The sequence below is a fragment of the Schistocerca cancellata genome, chromosome 4, assembly GCF_023864275.1.
Source record: "Schistocerca cancellata isolate TAMUIC-IGC-003103 chromosome 4, iqSchCanc2.1, whole genome shotgun sequence".
Lineage (NCBI taxonomy): Eukaryota > Metazoa > Arthropoda > Insecta > Orthoptera > Acrididae > Schistocerca > Schistocerca cancellata.
The window spans coordinates 632,643,845-632,656,137 of NC_064629.1; the positions used below are offsets into that span (position 1 = coordinate 632,643,845).

Below are 12,293 nucleotides of genomic sequence, written 5' to 3' on the forward strand. Positions count from 1 at the left end.
GAACATCAACCATGACCTGCAACAAATGATGATGCCCAAGTAGGTGTTTTAGCTGCTGTTGCAGCTAATTTGCACATCAGTAGCAGACAAATTGTGCGAGAATCTCAAAAACATCGGTGTTGAGAGGAATGTCGTTATACATATTGCCAAATGCATTGAGGTTTATGGACATCATTTTGAGCATTTATTGCATTAATGTGGTATTTACACGTAATCACACTGTAACAGGATGTGTTCTCAGAAATGATAAGATCACAAAGGTACATGTATCACATTGGAACAACTGAAATAAAATGTTCAAACATACCTACGTTCTGTATTTTAATTTAAAAAACCTACCTGTTACCAACTGTTTGCCTAAAACTGTGAGCCATGTGTTTGTGACTATTACAGCACCATCTATCACAAAGTGAAAAAAGTGGTCCAACTAAAACATTCATATTTTTTTACGTACTATACGAATATGTAATAAAAAATGGGGTTCCTATTTAAAAAACGCAGTTTATATCCATTTGACCTATGGCAGCACCATCTAGCAGGCCAACCATAATGCCATCTGGTTTCCCCCTTCAAGCTAGACAAGTTTTGCTCTTTGTAGTTTTTTTGTTTGACGCTTATTTCGTGAGATATTTGGCCAATTCACAATCAATGGACCACCCTGTACAAATGACCTGTTCACAGTACTGCCTTGTGAAACAGTGTTCTGTGCAGACAATACTCCTCTAATTGCATAAGATACCATAATGAAAGAACTGCAACTTTCTGTTGCAACAGCAGTAGACAAATACTGCACATGGTTTAAAGCAAACACAATGTAGGTAAAGGATAAAAATATGGAAGACACATTGTTCGTTTTCAATGAACCAAGCTGTACAATCAAGGAATGAAACTTCTTGGTTTCAATCTTGAAAAGACTTAAATGTGTTCTTCAAACAGACAGACTATGGAACAGATTCTTTCAGGTAGAATTACTGTTGTACAAACTGGAAGGCCATAACAGTAAAATGCTCTTACACTTTGCATTCTTTTGCTCACATTTGAAATACAGAATTGTATTAGAGGGAAATTACAGTGATGGAAAAACAATATTTAAATTGCAGTAAATGATTATTTAGATGTCCATGGGACTTGCACCACAAAAGCTTATGAAAATTACTTCAGGGGACTTAACATCAGTACCTAGCTCATGTAGTTATAACTGCCTGTTCTTTACTGAAGACAATATAGATCACATTAACCTTGTGAATTCTGAGCATCAGTATGATGAAGAAAAACCACAAACAATGAACATGCCTTATGCCAGACTTGGAAAGGTCCATCATACCTATAAACATCTTGGCATAATATAATTTAACAAACTTTCACAGAGTCCCTATACAGTGTGTGTGAATAAATTCAAAAATAAGACAGGAGATTGGATTAAAAGAAAGAATATTGTACAGAGAGAGAATTCCAAGAAAATAAAATACAATACCTACTTTTGTGATGATAAGCAATTTAAAATAATAATTTGTTGTACTGTATAATATGTAATGCAAAAGAAGTCAGTATGTAATACAAATGTATGTAAATGTAATGTGAAAAGTCTAATGTGTAAAATAATGTATAACTGTAATGGTATTGATTGAGAGGCTGAAAATACAAGTGGTACAAGTGCTCGCTGAAGCAAACTGATTAAATGACTATCAAAGTTAAATGGCCGTCTATAAATTATGTGAGCTACAGTCAAAACATCAGATATTTTTTTCTGGTCAGTTAGTACATGTATAGCTGTAGGTATGGTTTGAGATTGTAATGCCTCTGCAATATTCTGTATATTATATTAAAAATACTTATATTCCTTGCATCTTAAAACTTTTTAGAGTGAAACAGGTACAAATGCAAAAAAACATTTTCTTTATTGTGCTTTATTGTGAAGATGTTTTTGGTAAAACACACATGATACTCATAGTACAAAACATGTTCATTATAAAACAAGAATATGTGCATAATTAATGCAAAATTAGTATAATGACCTGAAAAACAATAGTTAAATAACAAATAAAATAAAAATACTGAAAAGAAACTGGTGTGGCTCCAACACATACAAGAAGTTCTTCTTATACCCATGATGACTGCTGTCTGGGAGTGGGATATATAGTTACAGAACTCATGATAAATTGGAGAGATGTAGTTCTTTATTTCCTGAAGATTTTATTTCATACTCAAATTCATGCAAATGTTACAGAAGAGGTGCTGATCAGCAATCAAGGTTTGGGCCTCCTAAAATCCGCTTCAATAAACTCAATATTACGTTTTAGTGAATACTTGAACTGCACTGTTTGAGGGTTTTCTTTGCTGATTCTGATCCTACTAATACTCCTCCATTCTATTATGTTTATTTGAGTGTCTTTTGCAACTTTGTCCTTTGCTATGGCATACTTCTCTTCAATTCAAAGAATGTATTCTGTTTCCATTTTCACTACAGAGACATTTAGGCTGACCTTTTTCACTGCTTCCATTCTGTCTTGGGAAACGAATACATATTTCAAGTGTTTCTTTGCATTACCAATATTCAAGAAATTTGTGATCCAGGTACATCAGTATGCTGATTTTGCGTCATGACATATATCCACTATTTCAAAACAGGACCTATTTAAATATGCATTAAATACAACTACATGTAATCTAAAAATCATACACATTAGGCTATTGCACTTCTTAAAAATGCACAATTTCACTTGCACTAGTTGTACTCTAAATGCAGTCTAGGCATTGGCTTAGAGTCTAAACTTTAACACCACAGAGTGCAGAACTATGAAGGAAATCATCTGTACATCTTATGACCTGAAGAGATCCAGCATAATAAATGTGTACTTAAATAATTTTCTTGTGAAATGTCAGTTTTACTACTTGTACTCTCAAGCCGCTCAATTAATTACTATACTGTAAATGTATTAATATACTGTGTAAAGTGGAGTGTGTGAACACAATACATTACTGTAGTAATATTTGTATGTTAGTATGTTAACTTTGTTGACACTGATTAGATTTTCAGTACCCAGAGTTGAATAAATCTATTTCTTTAAGAGGACTGTGTCAATAAGTACTGTAAACTATTAATGCTTTTGTCACTGCTTGGCTGTCACTGCCTATAATGAATATAGAAGTTTGTGTCAAGATTTTTAGTAATTTGCAAACTAAAATATGTCTAAATATTTTGATTAATTCTTCATATTTCAAGACAAGTTCTCTTAGAATCTGTGCAATAGACATTACAATATCAGTTCTTTTGTAAATATGTAGTCACTTGTGTAATATTGTTTATCAGGTGCATTTCACATTCTCAAGAATAAATTTTAAATGACTCTATGAAAGAAACAGTGTATGAAATACAATATAATACAATTAAAAAGTAAGGGGGTACAGTATATATCTAACACAAAAAACTGTGTTTAATAAAAACATAAATGAGGGAGTTTAATTTATAAAATAAAACTATTCTACTGAATACTACAGAAAAAGTCAATGGTGTGAAAAGTTACAGGAGGTCTCATATATTGAAAGGGGAAAAAACGTAAATTTATTTCATTAAAAGTTCATTACACACATTTCTCAAGTCTCTCATTCTTCACTGTTTCTCTTAGAAATTTTAACAACAAAACTTCCTTGACATATTCAGTAAAACTTCTTCACATATAGCTTCATAAAAGGACACTATTCATCCCATGAGTGTTCTTTGTTGAATGACAGGGCTCAAAAGAATAAACACCTGCAACATACACATAAGAAACATTTTTAAAAAATAAAGTTACATCTTGCTTTCAACTTTTTGAAACATTCAGAGGCTATAAGTGGACAATGTGTGTATTGATGCGAAGCACAATTCCAAGTTGTCGAGGGGAAAAAAAAAAAGAACAACCTTACATTGCTTATAAAAGTTAGTTTTACATAATTAAGTACTACAACATTAACAAAATAATTCTAAAACTCTTTTCATAGCATTTGTGCATTTTCAAATGTTATGTGTAATCATTTTACCATAACTGTAATACTCAAATATGTATAATGATACAATCAGTTGTTAACCGGAACTTTTTTCAAGACAAAAAAGTACTGAGATGAACAAACTGTTGAGTTTTCTTATCTCACTCTTGGTAGAGCATAAGAAGCATCTAAAATCTGACATTTCATGACATAATAAACCTCTACATAGACTGGAACATAAACCCAGACTCTTGCCATTCACAGGCAATGCTCTCGCTGAATGAAGCATTTAGATGGAACTCATGACTCAACATTGCAGTTTAAATTCTGCTTGCACATCTCTCTTACTATTCTAGCTTCACAAATTCTTTCCAACATAGCTTCCCAGAATCACACTCATAAAAGAAATAAAATAAAAAAGAACTGGCTATGCCCCAGTCTCATGTTTGTTTCCAGAATGAATCTCTCACTTTGCTGTGGAGTGTGAACTACTATGAACATTCTGAAAAACTGTTACTTTATCAAAAAGTTTCACAATAATGCCCACTCTACCTCAGAATTCAAGATTAATTCTGATCTCAGTTTTGATTGTCAACTTCAGTCTTTCAGCAGTAGTAACATGTTTGGTACCATGTGGCACCATCCTGAGCACTTCACATTGGTTTGCAGAATATGTATGCATATTTAGCTTTATGTATGATTTATAGACTGATTGCAGCAGTTGTATCTAAATCATTCTGATAGATTCATGAACTTTAGAATGATTACCCCCTTTATTTGCTTTCAGCTGAGCAAATTGTTGCAGCTAATGAGAGTTAAATTTGGTCACATTTGTCAAAATGTTTTCAACATATCTGAACCTCCAAATGTTTGCTTTTATTTAAAGACCAGTTCTTTGAACTGACTAAATGTGTGGCCATGGGTAGTATGTTGTCCCCAATTGTCAATAACATTTTTGTATGGGATATTCAGGCAAGAGAACTAAAGTAAGCTGGATTAAAATCTTCTCACTTCTGTTGGTACATGGATGACACCAAATGTCTGGAATCAGGGCATGAGAACTTGTATATCTTTGAAAATGGCTCTGAGCACTATGTGACTTAACTTCTGAGGTCATCAGTTGCCTAGAACTTAAAACTAATTAAACCTAACTAACCTAAGGACATCATACACATCCATGCCCGAGGCAGGATTCGAACCTGCGACCGTAGCAGTCGCTCAGTTCCAGACTGTAGCGCCTAGAACCGCACGGCCACTCCGGCTGGCTGTATATCTTTCTGCAGCCTCTTAATTCTGTTGATTCAAACATTTGTTTTTCAATGAAGGGGGAAACAATGGATACTTTCCCTTGTGTGGTGTGTTGGTCAGGATGAACCTTGTGGGTAAGCAGACAGACATCAAGTAGTTTAGGTCCAAAGAGCAGTCTCCTGTGAAGAGAAGTTACTGTATGGTTTGACACATGGATCCATAATAGGGCCCCTGTTGTTTCTAATTTGTGTTAGTGATTTAAACTCAAATGGGCACATTCTACAGTTTGTAGATACACAACATTATTTGCTAGTGGGAAGAGTAACAAACACAAGCAGATGTTCTGTTCAATGAGGTCAACTAGTAATTTAAAGAAAATAAGATGATGATAAAGGAAAAAGAAACCACAGATAATTACAGGTAGCCTCTGTGACACTGGAAACTGGAGCACTGGGCATGCTGGAACTGTTATAATTTTGCATTTTTCATTGTTAGTAAATTAACTTATAACCATAACAGTGTATATTTGTCTACTTCCTGAGGAAACTAACAAGCATTATAACAGAAGAGTAACTACTAACAGTCCTCTGAGGCTTATTTCATGGCCACATCAACTACACACTGCTGTTAAGGGCCCCATCTACTGGTTGCAGGAATATGCTGTTGCAACAGAAGAAAGTGCTGATGATAATTAATTATAACAAAAAAGGGGCCAATGCAGACTTACTTTTGCTAAATCATGAGGTATAATTGTTTACAGCCAATATGTATTTAACTGATCCATTCATGTGGAGCTGAACCATATCATATAAAGCAAGTAGCACAAAATTCACCATCACAACATCTAGGATAGCTTCCCAGTGGTGGCCATGAAAATGTTTATTGCACTACCAAACATAATTCACTTTTGAAGAAAAACATAACCTAAAAGAAATCCATTGTACTCTGTGGATGTATTTTTTCTAGTAACAGTACAATGGCTGCCTAACTTCCAACTGAGGTCTATGGCACTAGGAACAACAATGATATTGTACATTTAATGTTACTGAAATGCCCAGTTTATTTTATTATTTTCATTATTATTATTTGTTATAGATCAGTGCAATACTAATGCAGTTCATCCAGTCCTAATGGTAAACTATTAATGATTTGGTCATTTCTTGGCTGCCATTGCCTATAATGAATATAAAAGTTTGTGTCAAGTGTTTTAGTATTTTGCAAACTGAAATACGCCTAAATATTTTGATTACTTACCCATATGTCAGGACAAGTTCTCTTAGAATCTGTGGAACAGACTGAAGACTGGTTATATGCAGCTCTCCATGCTACTCTATCCTATGCAAGCCTCTTCATCTCTGAGTAACTACTGCAACCTGCACCCTTCTGAATCTGCTTACTGTATTTATTTCTTGGTTGCCCTTTATGATTTTTACCCTCCGCACTTCCATTTAGTACTAAATTGGTGATCCTTTGATGTCTCAGAATGTGTCCTACCAACTGTGTCCTTCTAGTCAGGTTGTGGCAACATTTCTTTGCTCTTCAATTCTATTCAGTACTTCCTCATTAGTTGCATGATCTACCCATCTAATCTTCAGCATTTTTCTGTAGTGCCACACTTCAGATGCTTCTATTCTCTTCTTGTTAAGCTGTTTATTGACCATGTTTCATTTCCATACAAATAATTTTAGAAAAGACTTTTTCGGAGAGTTAAATCTATTCAAGCTGTTAAAAATTTCTCTTCTTCAAAAACACTTTTCTTGCCATTGCCACTCTGTGATTCATATCCTTTCTACTTCAGCCTTAATCAGTTATTTTGCTGCCCAAACAGCAAAAATCATCTATGATTTTAAGTATGCCATCTCATAACCTGATATTCTCAGCATCACCTGATTTAATTCAACTATGTTCCATTATCCTTGTTTTGCTTTTGTTGATGTTCATCTTATATCCTCCTTTCAAGACTGTGTCCATTCCATTCTGGAAAACCCCAAAGTTTGTACTTCTTCTCCCTGGACTTTAATTCCTAGCCCAGATTTTTCTTTTCTTTTCTTTACTGCTTGCTTAGTGTACAGACCGAATAACATTGGGGATAGGCTACAACCCTGTCTCACTCCCTTCTCAACCACTGCTTTCCTTTCATACCCCTCAACTCTCTAACTGCCATCTAGTTTTTGTACAAGCTGCAAATAGCCTTTCATTCCCTGTATTTTACCCCTGATACCATCAGAATTCCAAAGAAAGTATTCCAGTCGACATTGTCAAAAGCTTCCTCTAAGTCTACAAATTCTATAAATGCAGGTTTTATCTTACCTGAACCTGTCTTCTAAAATAAGTCATATGGTCAGTATTACCTCATGTGTTCCTTCATTTCTCAGGAATCCAAACTGATCTTCCCTGACGCTGGCTTCTACCAGTTTTTCCATTCTTTTGTAAAGAATTTGTGTTAAAAATTTGCATCCATGAATTAATAAACTAATATTTCGGTAATATTCATACGTGTCAGCACCTGCCTTTTTTGGAATTTAAATTACTATATTCTTCTTGAAGTCTGAGTTTATTTTGCCTGTTTTATGCATCTAGCTCTCCAGATGGAATTCTTCTACATCTACATCTACATGATTACTCTGCAATTCACATTTAAGCGCTTGGCAGAGGGTTCATCGAACCACAATCATACTATCTCCCTACCATTCGATTCCCGAACAGCGCGCGGGAAAAACGAACACCTAAACCTTTCTGTTCGAGCTCTGATTTCTCTTATTTTATTTTGATCATCATTCCTACCTATGTAGGTTGGACTCAACAAAATATTTTCGCATTCGGAAGAGAAAGTTGGTGACTGAAATTTCGTAAATAGATTTCGCCGCGACGAAAAACGTCTTTGCTTTAATGACTTCCATCCCAACTCGCGTATCATATCTGCCACACTCTCTCCCCTATTACGTGATAATACAAAACCAGCTGCCATTTTTTGCACCCTTTCGATGTCCTCCGTCAATCCCACCTGGTAAGGATCCCACACCGCGCAGCAATATTCTAACTGAGGACGAACGAGTGTAGTGTAAGCTGTCTCTTTAGTGGTCTTGTTGCATCTTCTAAGTGTCCTGCCAATGAAACGCAACCTTTGGCTCACCTTGCCCACAATATTATCTATGTGGTCTTTCCAACAGAAGTTTTTCGTAATTTTAACACCCAGGTACTTAGTTGAATTGACAGCCTTGAGAATTGTACTATTTATCGAGTAAACGAATTCCAACGGATTTCTTTTGGAACCCATGTGGATCACCTCACACTTTTCGTTATTTAGCGTCAACTGCCACCTGCCATACCATACAGCAATATTTTCTAAATCGCTTTGCAACTTATACTGGTCTTCGGATGACCTTACTAGAGGGTAAATTACAGCATCATCTGCGAACAACCTAAGATAATTGCTCAGATTGTCACCCAGGTCATTTATATAGATCACGAACAGCAGAGGTCCCAGGACGCTTCCCTGAGGAACACCTGATATCACTTCAGTTTTACTCATTGATTTGCCGTCTGTTACTACAAACTGCGACCTTCCGGACAGGTAATCGCAAATCTAGTCCCACAACTGAGACAATACCCCATGGGCCCGCAGCTTGGTTAGAAGTCACTTGTGAGGAACGGTGTCAAAAGCTTTCCGGAAATCTAGAAATACGGAATCAACTTGAGATCCCCTGGCGATAGCGGCCATTACTTCGTGCGAATAAAGAGCTAGCTGCGTTGCACAGGAACAATGTTTTCTGAAACCATGCTGATTATGTATCAATAGATCATTCCCTTCGAGGTGATTCATAATGTTTGAATACAGTATATGCTCCAAAACCCTACTGCAAACCGACGTCAATGATATAGGTCTGTAGTTCGATGGATTACTCCTACTACCCTTCTTAAACACTGGTGCGACCTGCGCAATTTTCCAATCTGTAGGTACAGATCTATCGGTGAGTGAGCGGTTGTATATGATTGCTAAGTAGGGAGCTATTGTATCAGCGTAATCTGAAAGGAACCTAATCGGTGTACAATCTGGACCTGAAGATTTCTCCATATCAAGCGATTTGAGTTGCTTCGCAACCCCTAAGGTATCAACTTCTAGGAAACTCATGCTAGCAGCTGTTCGTGTTTCAAATTCTGGAATATTCCATTCGTCTTCCCTGGTGAAGGAATTTCGGAAAACTGCGTTCAATAACTCCGCTTTAGCGGCACAGTCGTCGGTAACAGTACCATCGGCACTGCGCAGCGAAGGTATTGACTGTGTCTTGCAGCTTGTGTACTTTACATACGACCAGAATTTCTTCGGATTTCCTGCCAAATTTTGAGACAATGTTTCGTTGTGGAACCTATTAAAGGCATCTCGCATTGAAGTCCGTGCCAAATTCCGTACGTCAATAAATTTTAGCCAATCGTCGGGATTTCGCATTCTTCTGAACTTCGCATGCTTTTTCCGTTGCCTCTGCAACAGCGTTCGGACCTGTTTTGTGTACCATGGGGGATCAGTTCCATCTCTTTCCAATTTATGAGGTATGAATCTCTCAATTGATGTTGCTACTATATCTTTGAATTTGAGCCACATCCCATCTACATTTGCACCGTCAGCTCGGAAAGAATGGAGATTGTCTCTTAGGAAGGCTTCTAGTGACACTTTATCCGCTTTTTTAAATAAAATTATTTTGCGTTTGTTTCTGGTGGATTTTGAAGAAACGGTATTGAGCCTAGCGACAAAGACCTTGTGATCACTAATCCCTGTATCAGTCTTGATGCTCTTTATTAGCTCTGGATTGTTTGTGGCTAAGAGGTCAACAATGGTGGGAAGGGGAGAAAGAAGTAACTTGCCTTGGAATCTGGATAATTCTTGTGCACTGTTAGTGATGCTTCTACTAAACCACAGGTTTAGCACTGCTGAGCTCTATGGGAAATTCTGTGCCTTGCTTTGTTCATGGGAAATAATGCAGTTTCCTTGACTTGGAGGCAGTTTGGGAACTCTGCTGAAGTTATGGTGGAAGCGAACCCTTGTAAAACATCTGATCAAAAGTATACAGATATCTTTATCGAATGAGGAATTGACCACCAGACACCTGACCTGCTAGTATAAAAGGAGACCTGAAGTATTTTACTATCAGTAGAGAAGCAGTGACAGCAGAGCTCAGTGACTTAGGTCTAGGACTACTCACTGGATGTCACCAAAGTAACATATTCATCAGAAGTAGCTGAGTGAGGTGGCACAGTGGTTAACACACTGGACTCACATTTGGGAGGATGATGGTTCAATCATGCTTCCAGCCATCCTGGTTTAGGTTTTCTGTGATTTCCTTAAATCGCTCCAGGCAAATACCAGGATGGTCCCTTTGAAAGGGCACAGCTGACTTCCTTCCCCATCCTTCCCTAATCCGATGAGACTGATGACCTTGCTGTTTGGTCTCTTCTCCTAAACAATCCAACCCAACCCAACCCATCAGAGACATTTCAGCCCTTCTAAAGCTGCCCAAGTTGATTGCTGGTAACGTGACTGTGAAGTGAAAGGTGAGTGAATAACCACAGCTAAGCAAAGACCAGACAGACCTCATGTACTGATGGACACGGCCATTGAGCATTTCAGAGGGTGATTGTAAAAAACCACATGAAATCTGTTAAAGTAATCACTCATGAGTTCCAAAGTTCTATTCACAATCCATCTAGCACAATGACTGTGCACAGGCAGCTAAAAAAATGGGATACAATGGTTGAGCATCTCCTCATAAGCCACACAGTTCTGTAGTTAGTGCTAAGTGACATTTGAGTGGGTGTAAGGAGTGAGGCCACTGGACAGTGGATAACTGGAAATGAGTGATTTAGAGTGATGATTCACACTGTACCCTGTAGTAATCTGATGAAAGGGTTTTGATTTGGTGAGGGCCTCGAGAATGTTACCTGCAGTGATGTATTGCACCAATAATGAAGTATGAAGGAAGTGATGTTATGGTAGGGCAGTGATTTCAGTGGTTAGTGCATGTTCTCACTATTGTGCTTAATTAAATATGAAATGATATGAACACATTTTACAGTACTGTGTACTGAGTACAGTAGAGCAGCAGTTTGGAGACAAGATAGTTTGTATCATCATGACAATGCACCATGTCATGAAGGAGCATCTATGAGGCATTGTTTTGTGGCCAATAACATTCCTGAAGTTGAGTGGCCTATCCGCAGTCCTGACCTGAACCAAATGGAACACCTCTATAATGAGTTACAACATCTACTTCACTGTAGATCCCACCGTCCAATATGACCATCCTCTCAGGTTTCAGTTTTTGAGGAAGAATGGGTTATCGATCCTTCACAGATGCTAAGATACTTCATAGGTAGTGTCCCCAGTTGAGTTCTAGCTAAAATGGCAATTTTAGATCTTCACCCCTATTAGATAAATTTCTATGGGGTGGATACAGTCTTCTTCTTGTTTATATCAGGTAGGCAAATCTGAGACTCTGGAACATTGCTTTTACACTCGTCATCCTGGCACTTCAATGCATAGATTTTGGCTTTCACTTGAAACTACTGAGGCATTGTTCTAGGGGAATGCACTGAGATAAAGTTAGAATGTGGCCTTAAAAACAGAGTTTGAATGCTTTGTTTAAATTCTACATCAGATCTAACCATGTCTCAGGTGAAATAAGAAAGTTATCAAGTGAAAGCCAGTTCTCCAGCTGTACATTCATGTTTACTATTTACCTAATTTTAGAGATATTTATCTCAGGTTGGTAAGTGGTGCCAGTATCCTCCATATGTAGTTTGAATGTTCTTTCATACTGTCTGAAATGGTGCATCTCCATTCACTATAGGTTTTAATTTTGGAGGACAAGCTAGTCATGAGAATTCAAGGAAGCTAGGATCGCATATTGATGCATACAGTATCTATACAAGGCTGCTGTCTGAGTTACCGTGCATCATGAGATATAGCTTCCTTGCTTGCTACTGAATCATGTTAAGAACTCTTCAAGTGCTTTTCATATTGCCACCTACCACTGTCATAACCAACACACAATATATCGCAAACTATCTTTCATTTCTTCTACACA

The 12,293-nt window shown here is 37.1% G+C and overlaps 1 protein-coding gene across 1 annotated transcript in view; it reads right to left on the bottom strand.

Annotated features, from left to right (window-relative positions):
- Positions 1-1,634: 1,634 nt before the first annotated feature.
- The window catches only part of LOC126183542 (myrosinase 1-like), a 241,559-nt gene continuing 230,900 nt past the window's right edge, over positions 1,635-12,293 (bottom strand). The window contains exon 12 of the mRNA XM_049925612.1: positions 1,635-3,751. The gene's annotated coding sequence lies outside the window, so the exon portion shown is untranslated. The remainder of the gene's footprint in view (positions 3,752-12,293) is intronic.